The sequence below is a fragment of the Nannospalax galili genome, unplaced genomic scaffold (assembly GCF_000622305.1).
Source record: "Nannospalax galili isolate Female #2095 unplaced genomic scaffold, S.galili_v1.0 scaffold1082, whole genome shotgun sequence".
NCBI lineage: Eukaryota > Metazoa > Chordata > Mammalia > Rodentia > Spalacidae > Nannospalax > Nannospalax galili.
Window position 1 is genome coordinate 1,332,931 of NW_008348580.1, and position 12,013 is coordinate 1,344,943.

At 37.0% G+C, this 12,013-nt stretch overlaps 1 non-coding gene across 1 annotated transcript; it reads right to left on the bottom strand.

The window, feature by feature from the left end:
- Positions 1 to 284: 284 nt before the first annotated feature.
- LOC115072436 lies at positions 285 to 412 on the bottom strand. Its single transcript, XR_003851493.1, has one exon. It is a non-coding gene; the product is annotated as a small nucleolar RNA SNORA40 (small nucleolar RNA).
- Positions 413 to 12,013: the final 11,601 nt, after the last annotated feature.

Genomic DNA, 12,013 nt, shown 5'->3' on the forward strand with positions numbered 1-12,013 from the left:
GAATAAAACAAATAATTTTAAAAATCAGACATTGAAGTTACCTACCACAAAATAAGAGTCAGTTACTTTTATCTTCCCAAGTGTACTGCCTTACTGTAATCCCCAGTGTCACTGTTGCTTTGTATGAAGATCCTGGGACATCAAGGAGCCAAATCTGTGTTTGGGATATTATTTAATAGTTTTATTTTATTGTTTTTGGAAGTAATAACAGAATAAATTATAATTAAATAAATACTGTCTAAAAAGATAGAGTAGCCATGTGGCTGGATGTGCCTCATTCCTGCATCATCTTTTCATGTGTGTGTGCATCAAAACCCTACTGAACAACAAGTTCAGGGTTGCAAAAGGAGATTTTTTTTTTACACCTGTCTTTCATGCCTTTGTCCACCAGTTGGGCAAACACACAAGTCCTCCCTTTTATTTAAATTTTAAGGGGGCTTTTGTAATTTTAATAAAACATTTAAAGCCTAATTGATAGTTAACATTCAGTTTCTGCTTTAAAATCTTAAGCTGCTTAACTATTGCTTTGATTTATTTAATCTTTACACTTATTTTTCTTTAACTTAAAAAAAAAAAACTTTAGTACCATGTGCCATGTAAATAAAGCTTGGGCAAAGACCAAATGTTCTCAGATAAACCTTGCCTAGACATATATTATATTCCTTGATCTAGTATGTATAATTTGTCAGTGGGTTGTTGGGCTAATATTGTTCCCTCTGATTTTCTAAAACTAGCTAGGCATTATTTATCTCTCGCATTGTCTAACCCTTCCACCATGATGACAGAATATATGGGCTCCAGTGGGTGAGGGTCTATGGGAGGGTGCCATTTGTGAAGTGCATATGTAGACTAATAAGATTGCTTGGGATGTTCTGTATGATACACACACAAAAAAATCAACAAATTAAATAAATGAGTTATATTTGAGGCAGAAGCATAAAAAATTTACTTCACGTTAATTAGTAGAGGTGCTAAACATTACCATTGAAATCTACCTGATGACTTTACATCCACACTCAGGTGCCAAGGATCCAAGTGTAACCGACTGTGACTAGTAATCATCAGATACATAGAGATTGGAGATGCATGTGCCAACATCTAAGTGTTAGTAGCAAAAACAATGAGTCCTTCTGTAGGAAACAGTATATTTTAAAATGAAATAGAGATCTTGTTAAAGGTTAAAAACTCATTCAATTTTATGTCTTACAGGGTTCACTATTGTATAACTGTATTAATTTAACTGTGAACTTAAAAATTTACAGCCACTTTTGAAAGAGATGTAGTTTTGCTTTGGAAATTGTTATTGAATATGTTAAAGCTGTAATGAAATGCTTCTTCTAATCATGTGGTTATTAAATAAAAAAGATTTTAAAAAAGATAGAGTAATGACAGTTTGGGTGTTTAATAAAAAGAAACCCTTCCATGTGTGGGAAACATAACAATCTAGAACAAATTGTTTCCTGAGACTTCCAAACTGTAGACATTTTTCTCTGATTACTTCTATTACTGGTATGTATCAGGTGAGTATGTTAACTGAGCTGAAATGATATGAATACTTGCCTTAATGTCTTATTTTCTTTGGAGACCTCATTCTATCCAAACAATTAGCCTTTGAGATCATAATTTCAAATGACTCAAGTCATACCTGTTGCTTTAAGTAAGAGTTTAACAAGTTTTAGAAAGCCTGGAATTCAGAAACCTTGTCTGAGCTGTTTGGCTGGTGGCAGGGAGGATGGGACCATGGGCTATTTTCATTTCCAAAAGAATATGTCTTTACAAAGGGACTGGCTTCTAGGAGGTTTTCTTTTGTTTTTTTAAACAATGAACTTTTCCTGAACAAAAACACATTTAATTAATGCCCATGTTCTATAAATCTTTATGCCTTCATTTTGCAAAGAAAGATAAATATGTCACAAAGCTGAGCTGTACAGATGGACAGAATTCTCTTAAAGTAGGTCTTTAAAAAGTGGAATATAGATATAGACACAGTGAGACAGTCAAGTGTCAAAAGAAATCTGTCAGCTTTTTAGCGGTTGAATAATTCAGAAGATGCACCGTAAGCCAACTTCTTAATTTCCTTCCCCCTTTTTAATTCTTTCCTCTTCATCCTGTGATCTTTCCTCCCTCGCCCTCAAAGCTATTTGTTGCTGAGATGCCCTGGAAAGCAGGTGGTCTTCCTTATATGACAGCATCTGCTGCTTGAAATGAGAGGGGGAAGATCTAAAGGCAAAGGCAATGAATCCGGCAGCCCTGTAAATGCCTTTTAAAAAATAGCCTGGATTTTAGTTCTTTTTTGTTGAATCAACTGGAACACTTTTATTGTTTGCAATAAAACAAATTGTCTAAAGGCAATAGTCCTTCCATTTGTATTTCTGATTCGTGGATTTGTTTCTTTCCATTTATTTGGCCCAGGTTTTTTCCCTAGTATTTTACAAATGGTGTGGGTGGCTGTAAAGGCTCTGAAAGTTTTCTTTAAGCCGTTTGTTAATAACATCCTCTCAGCACTGACTCCAGCCTTTATAGTTGTGATTGTTAGTAGGGCTTCAAGCACAGTGCCACATTTTCATTCTTCTAGCCCTAGAGGAAAGAACTCCCAGAAGGACTTTTGACTGGCTTTTATTATCACCCAGAAACAAGGAATCAGAATGCTTAAGCTGGAAGGCTGAACATTTTAAAAATATTTAAACTCGAAACGATAGTGTGGTATAGCAGCAAGAACAAGAACCCCAGGCTCAGATGGTCTGAACTCAGATCCCAGCTGTGCCACTCACTGTGTGGCACTGGTCATGTTAGGTTTCACACTTTAGGTACTTGCCTGCGTGTAGACATAATGCATAAGGTCACTTGTTTTACAAGTAGGAAAGAGTTCTGAACCTCAGTTTCCGCAAGCGGATATATGAATACACACACCACCAGGATGCAGGAGGGCCTGAATGACAACGCTTGCTTTGTAAACCCCTTAAATGTTAGATTTTACTGGAGAACAATTCACATATCCCGCTGTCTCTCTGCCCAGCCCACATAAGCCCACATAAACATACATGTGCACCTCTGTGACAGTAAGACTACAGTTCTCCTTGTAAACCCCTGCCAGTCACAGGGGGAACCTCGGTAAGACAGGACCTGTCCCAGCCTGTCAAACGGCTGCAGTGAACTTTGACTCATGAATAACACCTTTTGTCTCAGTCTGGAGACTGCTGCAGGCAGGACCTAACTCAGACTCACTCTTGGCAGCTTGTGCATGAAGAGGAAGTAGGGGACCCAGTTTGGCAGCAGGCATTTTCCTTTTGAACCCCTGCCCATTTTGACCTTTTTTCTGGTTTACCCCAAAGCTACAGAATGTGATCGTACTCCGAGGACTCAGTGTTTGAAGCACAAATGGCATCGCACCTTCCTGGAATAACAGAAACTGCCAGGGACAAAAGCCGTTTGCCAACATTGTGTTTCCTGTTCTCACTTCCCCGACCTCTCTTCCTTTCTCCTCTAGGTTGGTGTCTCCTCGATCCAGACTGATTGGCCAGCAGTGGGACTTCCACATCTTCATGGAATCATGTGGTCATTGTGTACCTTTTGCTTCGGTCTCCTGGCTCTTTCTGTTTTCTATTTTTGGGTTCAGTGCCAGGTACTTGAAATGTCAGTTGGCCAAGAGAAGCTCACCACCCCCCCCCGCCCACCCCCCAGAAATCTAATGTGGGATTATATCTTAAGCCAGAAAGGATCGATACCAAACTGATCAATTAGGCTTGTGTTTACATTTCCAAGGGAAAGTCAGAAAATTAGGCAGCTGATTTCAAGAGCATAATTAAGTACTGGAAACAGCAGGTCACGTGAGTGACAAATAGCCTCATCTTACCTGCTTTTTCCTCTTGGCCAGCACTTTGTTCTCAAAAATTTAGTATTATAGAGCTTTGATGAATTATAATTATTTTTTTAAAAAATTTAAAAAAAATGAAATTATAAAGATGAACAACCTTAGCAAAACCCAAGTTTAGCACTTTTACCAGAGCCCCCAAATCCTCCCAAATATGTTTGTGATCAATTCCCACTTATGTAGCCCAAGCTCTTGAAAACATTGATTTGCTTTCTGTTTTGGTAATCTTGCACTGCTGTTCATCTTACATAAATGGGGTTGCACCATTGGTAGTTTCTGGCTCTGGCTTCTTTTCCTTATGTAAAAGGTTATTCGTAGTTTACTTACGTCATAGTTTTACTTATGTCGAAGGTTATTCATAGTTTAGCATGTATCAGTGTTTTCATTTCTTTCCTTGTTAAGAACTATTCCACTGGGGCCTGGAGCAATGGTTGAGTGGTTAAGAGCACTGGCTGCTCTTGCAGAGAACCCCTGTTCGATTCCCAGCACCCACATGGTGCTGGCAATTACAAGGGATCAGACGCCCTCTTCTGACCTCTGTGAGCATTGTATGACACAGGTGCACTTACATACATGCAGGCATACACTCATACATATAAAATAAAAAAAATAAATAAAAGGGTTTTTTAAAAAAGAATTATCCTATTATAAGCATATACCATATTCTTTACATGCATTCACCAGGTCTAAGAAACTTAAATTGTTTCCGGTTTGGATTATTAATGCTGCTATGAATTTTTGCTCAGCTCTTTGCACATGTTTTATTGTTCAGACAGGTACTTAAGAGTAGGTCCTTTGCTAATGTCTATATATAATGTTTAAAGAAGCTGATAAACTCCTTTGCGAATGGATGGGCCAGTTTATATTTCTGTGAGGGTGCCGTTTTTCGTGCACATACTCCATGTACTCGGCATTGCCTTTCTTTTTATTTATAGCCATTCATGTTGGTAGTGGAAATAACTTCTTGTGGTTTTGGTTTCCCAGACGCTTAGTGATGGTACTTGTAATGTACTTGTTACCTGTTCATATGCTGTTTTGTTTATTTTTAATTGAGATGTCTTATTATTATTGAACATTAAGAGTTCTCTTTATTCTGGAGAAAGAATAGCCAATGAATACAGGAGTGTAGTTGGATAGGAGGAATACTTTTACATTCTATCACACAGAAGGATACTATTTGCTAATGATAATTCATCAATATCTCAAAGGATTTTGAATGTTCCCAACACACACAAAAAGTTTGTGTCTGAGATAATATCATGATCCGATTGGTACATTTGTGTTGAAATGTCATATACGCAGTACTCAATTACTATGAGTCAAGTAAAATATAAATATATTTAAAAGATACTTCTCTTTATCCCAGATGCAATTCCAGTCCCTAACAGCTGAACTGATTAGCAAGTGCTTTTCCCACGTTGTAACTTTTCCCTGTCTCCCTCCCTTGCATTCTTTCTTCTATTCTTTCTTTTTTTCTATGTTCCTGTGTCCCCAGTCTAGCCTGTTCTCAAACTCTTCATCCTCCTGTCTCAGCCTCTCAAATCCTGGGGTTAAAATGTGCACTTTCATTTTCACAATGCTTCCTTTGAAGGCACTCTTCATTTTGAGAAAGCCCAGTTCATTCTTTCTTTTCCTTTATTGTTTGTGCTTTGGGGTCACATCTAAGGGTCCTGTGTAACCAAACGTCTTAAAGCTGTGCACTCGTGTTCACTTCTAAATGTTTTAGACTTTAGCTTGCATTGACATCAATGACCCAGTTTGAGTTTCTTTTAGTATAGCCATGTGTTGAAAAGATCATCTTTTTTTAAAGTTGAGTTGTTTGCTACCTTTGTTAAAAGTCAGTTGACCATCAGCCTAACATTTCTATAGTCAATTCTGTTTCACCATTCTGAATGGGTATCATACTGTCACCATCTTGATACTTACAATAAGTACTTTTTTCACAATTATTTGGACTATTTTAGGCCCTTTACATTTCCATTTAGATGTTATGCTTAACTTGTCAATTTTTAAAAGTTTTGTTTTAGCTTTGAATTGTGTGTGTTTGTGTAGGCGACCATGGTTGTTAGCTGCCAGATGTGGGTTCTGGGAACTGAACTTGGATCCTCTGCAAGAGCAGTATGTGCTCTTAACCAGAGTCATCTCTCCAGCCCCACCTTGTCAGTTTTTACAAAGAGTTCTTAAATATGCTAATCTGAAAACACAAATTGCCTTTGTGGAAGAATTCTTTAATATCTTTCAGAAGTGTTTTGTAGTTTTCATTGTACAAATTCATTCTGAGTCTGCTTCATTTTTTGTAAATGGAATTATTTTCTTAAATTTACTTTTAGATTGTTATAGTTTGTACACTATAAAATCAAGTTCTGTATCTTGCATCCTGTAACTTCACAAAGGTTGTTCTAGTAGTTTTCCATTGGGTATGTGAGTGAGTGTTTCTTAAGAATTTCTATGGTGAAGATAATGTCACCTACAAATAAATATGGGCTTGTTTCCTCCATCACAGCCCATTAACTGCGATATTAACTGAAGACTTTTCATGGATGCCCTTTACCAAATTGAGGAAGTTCTCTTCTATTATAACTTCTTTGGGAGATTTAATCATGAATGAATTTTGGATTTTTGTCAAATACTTTTACCTACTGAGATGATCATGTGGATTTAGTCCTTTATTGTGTTACTGATTGGTTTTTTTCTTATATTGGGGCAACCTCTCATTCCTGGGGCAAATTTTAACTGATCTTTGATAATCTTTGTAAGTTTATTAGTTTGGTTTAATAATATTTTAAGCATGCTGGGGTTGAGGAGATGGCTCAGCAAGTAAGAACACATGCTGCACAAGCATGAGGAGCTGTGTTTGAATCCTAAGCACCCACATAAAAATCTGGGCATGGCTATGCAAGTGCTTAGAAACCCAGCTCTGTGTGAGCAGGAGACAGGAGGATTCTGTCTCCAGGTTCAGTGAGAGATCCTGTCTCAAAGAAGTAAGTTTGAGAGTGAGAGACAGAGCAGGACATCTTATGTCCTTCTTTGGTCTCTGTATGCACTTATGGGTATTCATGCTTGCATACACATGTGTGATTAGACCACACACATAAAATAAAGATAGAAAAAGAAAGAGTGCAAGAAAGAAAAGAAAAAGGAAAAATTAAGTATTTTTACATCTGTCTTTGAGATTGGTGCTCTGTAGCTTTACTATGATGCCTTTGTATAGCTTTGCTATCAGGAAGAACCTGTGCCTTGTAGAATGGGTTAGGAAGTGCTTCCCCTTCTACTTTCGGGAGTTTGAGATGGGCGGTATTCTTAAGTATTGGGTGAGATTCACCAGCTGAGCAATCTCATTCTGTTCTGTTTTTGTTGAGTACTTTTCAATTACTGCTTAACCTCTTGCTACAGATTTCTGTTCATATTTTTCTTTTGTTCAAGAGCCAATTTTGATCATTTCTATGTTTTAGGGAATTTATTTAATCTAAGTGGTCCATTTTGATTTAAAAATTTTTTATATTATTTTTATTTTATGTGTATGAATGTTTTGCCTGCATGTATGTAAGTGTACCCATGTCATGCATTGGATCCTCGGAACTGGAGTTATGGACGGTTGTTAGCTACCATGTAGGTGCTGAGAACCAAACCTGGGTTTTTTGCAAGAGCAGTCAGAGCTCTTAACTGCTGAGCCATCTTTCCAGCCCTCCATTTTGCTTTTGTACACGTGTTGATAATATTCTTTTATAAATCCTTTTTATTTCTATAAAATCTGTAGTAATGCCCCACTCTTATTCTAGTTCTGATTTTAGTTATCTCTCACCTGCCTTTTTTAAACCAAACTTGTTTTGAAAAACCAGAATTTTATTCTAACATTTTTAAATTCTCTGTTGTATTCAATTCCAGTATAATATTCACTCTGGCCTACTTTTGCAGTCTTTAAGTTTAGTTTAGTTTACTTGTCTTTTTCTAATTTTTGAAGTATAAAATTGGATTATTGATTTGAGAGATATTTTTGTTCTTTGTTTTTTTTTAATCACAGGTGTTTATTGCTTGCCAGAACTTTCCCTCTGAGTACTCCTTATGCTTTATCCCCTATGTTTTCCACAGTTTATACCATGTTTTCATTTTCATTTATCTCAAAATACTTTGCAATTTCCCTGTGATTTCTTTTTTGAGTAATTTAAGAGTGTATGGTTTGATTTTTACATATTTTAAAAATTTTCACTTTTCGTTTTCCTTTTTGTTATTGACTTTTAGTTTTATTCCCTTGTGTTTGGAAAAGATATTTTGCTTGATTTCAACATCTTTAAATTTATGGAAGTTTGTTTTGTGATTTACTATATGTTCCATTCTGAAAACATTTCATGTGCACATGAGAAAAATGTATACTCTGTTGTTCTTGAATGGGTGTATATATATATATATATTCATATATATATGTATGAATGGTTTATCTGTTTTTTGTTACTGTTCAGGTCTCCCACTTTCTATGATATGTTGATATTGCTGACTGTTTCATGTTTTCTCTTAAGGACCTTTGTGAAGTCGTTGGACTTACCTAGATAATTTAGGATTATTACCCCATGTCAGAATAATATTTTTAAGGTTGTTAAAAATTCATAACACTTTCATATATCTATATAATAAATTTTGCTCATTTCAACCCTATTACCCTCTCTCATCCCCCTCATAGAAGAGAAGACAGGGTAGGGGGAGGGTTAGCCACATCAGAATTCCTTTTTTGTTTGTTTGTTTTCACAGGGTTTCCCTAGTCCCAGCCCATCTTGATGTTACTATATGAACCAAGCTGGCCCCAATCTTACAGAGATCCACCTGCCTCTGCCTCCTGGGTGCTGGGATTAAAGGTGTGATCCACCATGCCCAGCTATAAGTTCCTTTTTTTTTACCTTTTTGTTGTTGCTGTTGTTGTTCCAGAGCAAGGATACATCTCTTTCAAAAGTGGCTGTAACTTTTAAGTTCACAGTTGAATTAATACCGTTATACAATATTGAACTCAGTATAGACCCTGTAAAACATGAAATTGAATGAGCTTTTAACCTTTAAAAAGATCTCCATTTCAGTTTAAAATATGCTGTTTCATACAGAAAGACTCATTTAAAAAATTTTTACTTATTTTTTTTTAAATTTTATGTGTATGCATGTGCTGTCTGCATGTAGGTAAGTACACCCATGTCATGCAATGCCCATGGAGGTCAGAAGAGGCTGTCGGATCCCCTGCACTGGAGTTATGGACAGTTGTTAGCTGCCATGTGGGTGCTGGGATTTGAACCCAGGTCTTCTGCAAGAACAACCAATGTTCTTAACCACTGAGGCATGTCTCCAGACCCAGAAAGACTCCTTATTAATGCTACTAACACTCAGATGTTTGCACATGCGTCTCTAATCTCTATGTATCTGATTATCACTAGTCACAGTGGTTACACATGGATCCTTGGCACCAGAGTATAGATATAAAGTTATCACATAGATTTCAATGGTAATGTTTATCACCTCTACTAAGTAACATGAGTAAATTTTTATGTTTCCTCCTCAAATATGTCATTTTTAAAATTTGTTGATTTTTTTGGTGTGTGTATATCATACAGAACATCCCAAACCATCTTATTCATCTATATACCCACTTCCCAAATGGCACCCTCCCATAGCAACCCCCCAACTGAGCCCATATACTCTGAAATCCCTGTTACTGTACACTGTGTTGTTGGTGCCCCTAGCCATTCCCCAGTGCTTGTCCATCCACCGAGTCTTTTCAACCTATGTAGAGATCCTTGTTTTAGGAAGATCAGCTGTTCCTCACCTAGCAACAATCAGTTGTCAATATTCACTTAGGTAAGATTGGGGTCTACTGTTCGTTTTTGCAATTATCTGCTGGATTACTGTTTGGGAGACTTTGGGGCCAATCTGGCTAGTAACTCAAAGGGAGGTATCTTTTGTCTGGCATTGTTTCTTGTTATATAGCCTTTATCTATACATATGGTTTCTTAAAGAATTATATTGACCCCTTTAATCTTTGGTTATACTTTCCTTTTGGGTGTTTAAGGCCCTATAATTGGGCCAGATAAACCAATTTATTTTTACTCTTAAGGTTGTATGAGGATCTGTTCCTTAGGGGTCACATGGGCTTGGGAGGAGCCCCTCGCTCCTTTCTTTTACAAGTTCCATCTATGTGAAGATAAGTCAAAGGTCCTGTTTGACCATGGCTGGCTTCGCTTGGAAGCACAGAGGAAATGTTTCCTATGTGTTGACCCTCCTCTTTGTAGACTGGACACTGGTTCAAGTCTATCTCGTGGGGTCTCCATGGCCTCCTTGCTCGAGAGGACAGGTGACTCACCACAGTTACAGGACATTTTGAGAGAGGCTCATAGTCTCCTGGATCTTAGTCAACCTAGGAGGCCAAGAAGCAAAAACTGTCCTTTATGTCCCTCTGACTAAATTAGTATAGGACTCAAAGTATGGCTGTTAAACATCCAAGAAGGTTAGTTCCACTAGTCTGGTACTTTTAATTACCATGTGCCATGTAGATAAAGCTTAGGCAAAGACCAAACATTCTCAGATAAAGCTTGCCTAGACATATATTCTTTGATTTAGTTGTGTGTATAATTTGTCAGTAGGTTGTTGGACTAGTATGGTTCCCTCTGTTTTTTTAAAAACTAGCTATGCATTATTTATCTCTCACATTGTGTAACGCTTCCACCATGGTTTCCCCATTTAAGGTGTTCCCATTTTTCCCATTTCTCCCTTAATAATACCCTTCTCCTATGGTCCTATCTCACTTGAGCTCCTTCTTTCCCTTTATCCCTTAGGTTCCTTGTATACCCTTCCCTCCCCACTCCCTTTAAACTAACCCAATTTTTATCCACATCTCCCTTATTAAGGCCTGTTTCCATCCAATGGCATGTGGGTGTGAAGGTCAGAGGACAGCACGCAGGAATTGGTTCACTCCTTCTATCATGTAGATGCCAGGGATCAAACTGAGGTTGTCAGACTTGACCTGGTGCTAGGATCCACATATGGGGGAGAACATATCCTGTTTTTTTTTTTTTTTTCCTAGCTTTATTGTAGTGCAGTTAGCAAATAAAAATTGTATACATTTCTAAGATAGAAAAAAGATGGTTTGATATGTACATTGTGAAATGATAACCACAATCAAGTTAATTAACACATTAACACTTGACATGAATTATAATTGCTTATGTGTAGTTAGAACACTTAAGATTTACATTCTTTGCAAATTGAAACTGTACAAGAGTATTATTAATTATATACACCATGATATACATTAGATCCCAAGAACTTATTCATTTTATAAATAAAAGTTGATCCATTTTGACTAGTATCTCCTCATTTTTCTCACATCATACAGCATGATAACCAGTATTCTAATCTCCGCATCTAAGAAATTAGCTATCTTAGATCCCACATGTAAGTGACATCATATAACATTTGTCTATTGGTGACTGGCTTGTTCTACTTAGCATTATGTCCTACAGGTTTATATGGTTTTTTTAAATGTAGAATTTCCTTATTTTTAATGCCCAGTAGTATTCCCTGTGTGTATACACAGTTCACATTTCTTTAGTCATTCATCCATCAGTAGACATTCCTGTTGCTTTATATCTTGGCTACTGTAAACAGTGCTATAATGAAGACAAGGGTGTAATGCCTATTTGAGATATTCATTTCATGTCCTGTAGATATATTCTCAGAAGTAGGATTATTGGGTTATATGTTAGGTCTATTTTTATTAGTTTGGGGAAACTAAATACTGTTTTCCATAATAGTGATACCAATTTATAATCTTGCACAAGAGTCAATATTGTACAAGTTTCCATTTTCTATGCAACCTTGCTATTCTAGATTGCTGTTCTGTTGATGTGATAAAACATTATGATCAAAAGCAACTTAAGGGAAGAAAGGGCTCATTTCAGTTTACACTTCCAAATCATAGTCCATCACTGAGGCAAGTAAGGACAGGAACTCAAGCAAGAACTGAGGCAGAAACCACAGAGGAGTGCTGCTTCTGGCTTACTGTACCCTGGCTTATGCTCACCTAATTTTGCTATACAGCCCAGGAAACCTGCCTAGGAATGGTGCCACCCACAGTGGGCTGCACTGTCCTACATCATTTAGCAATCAAGA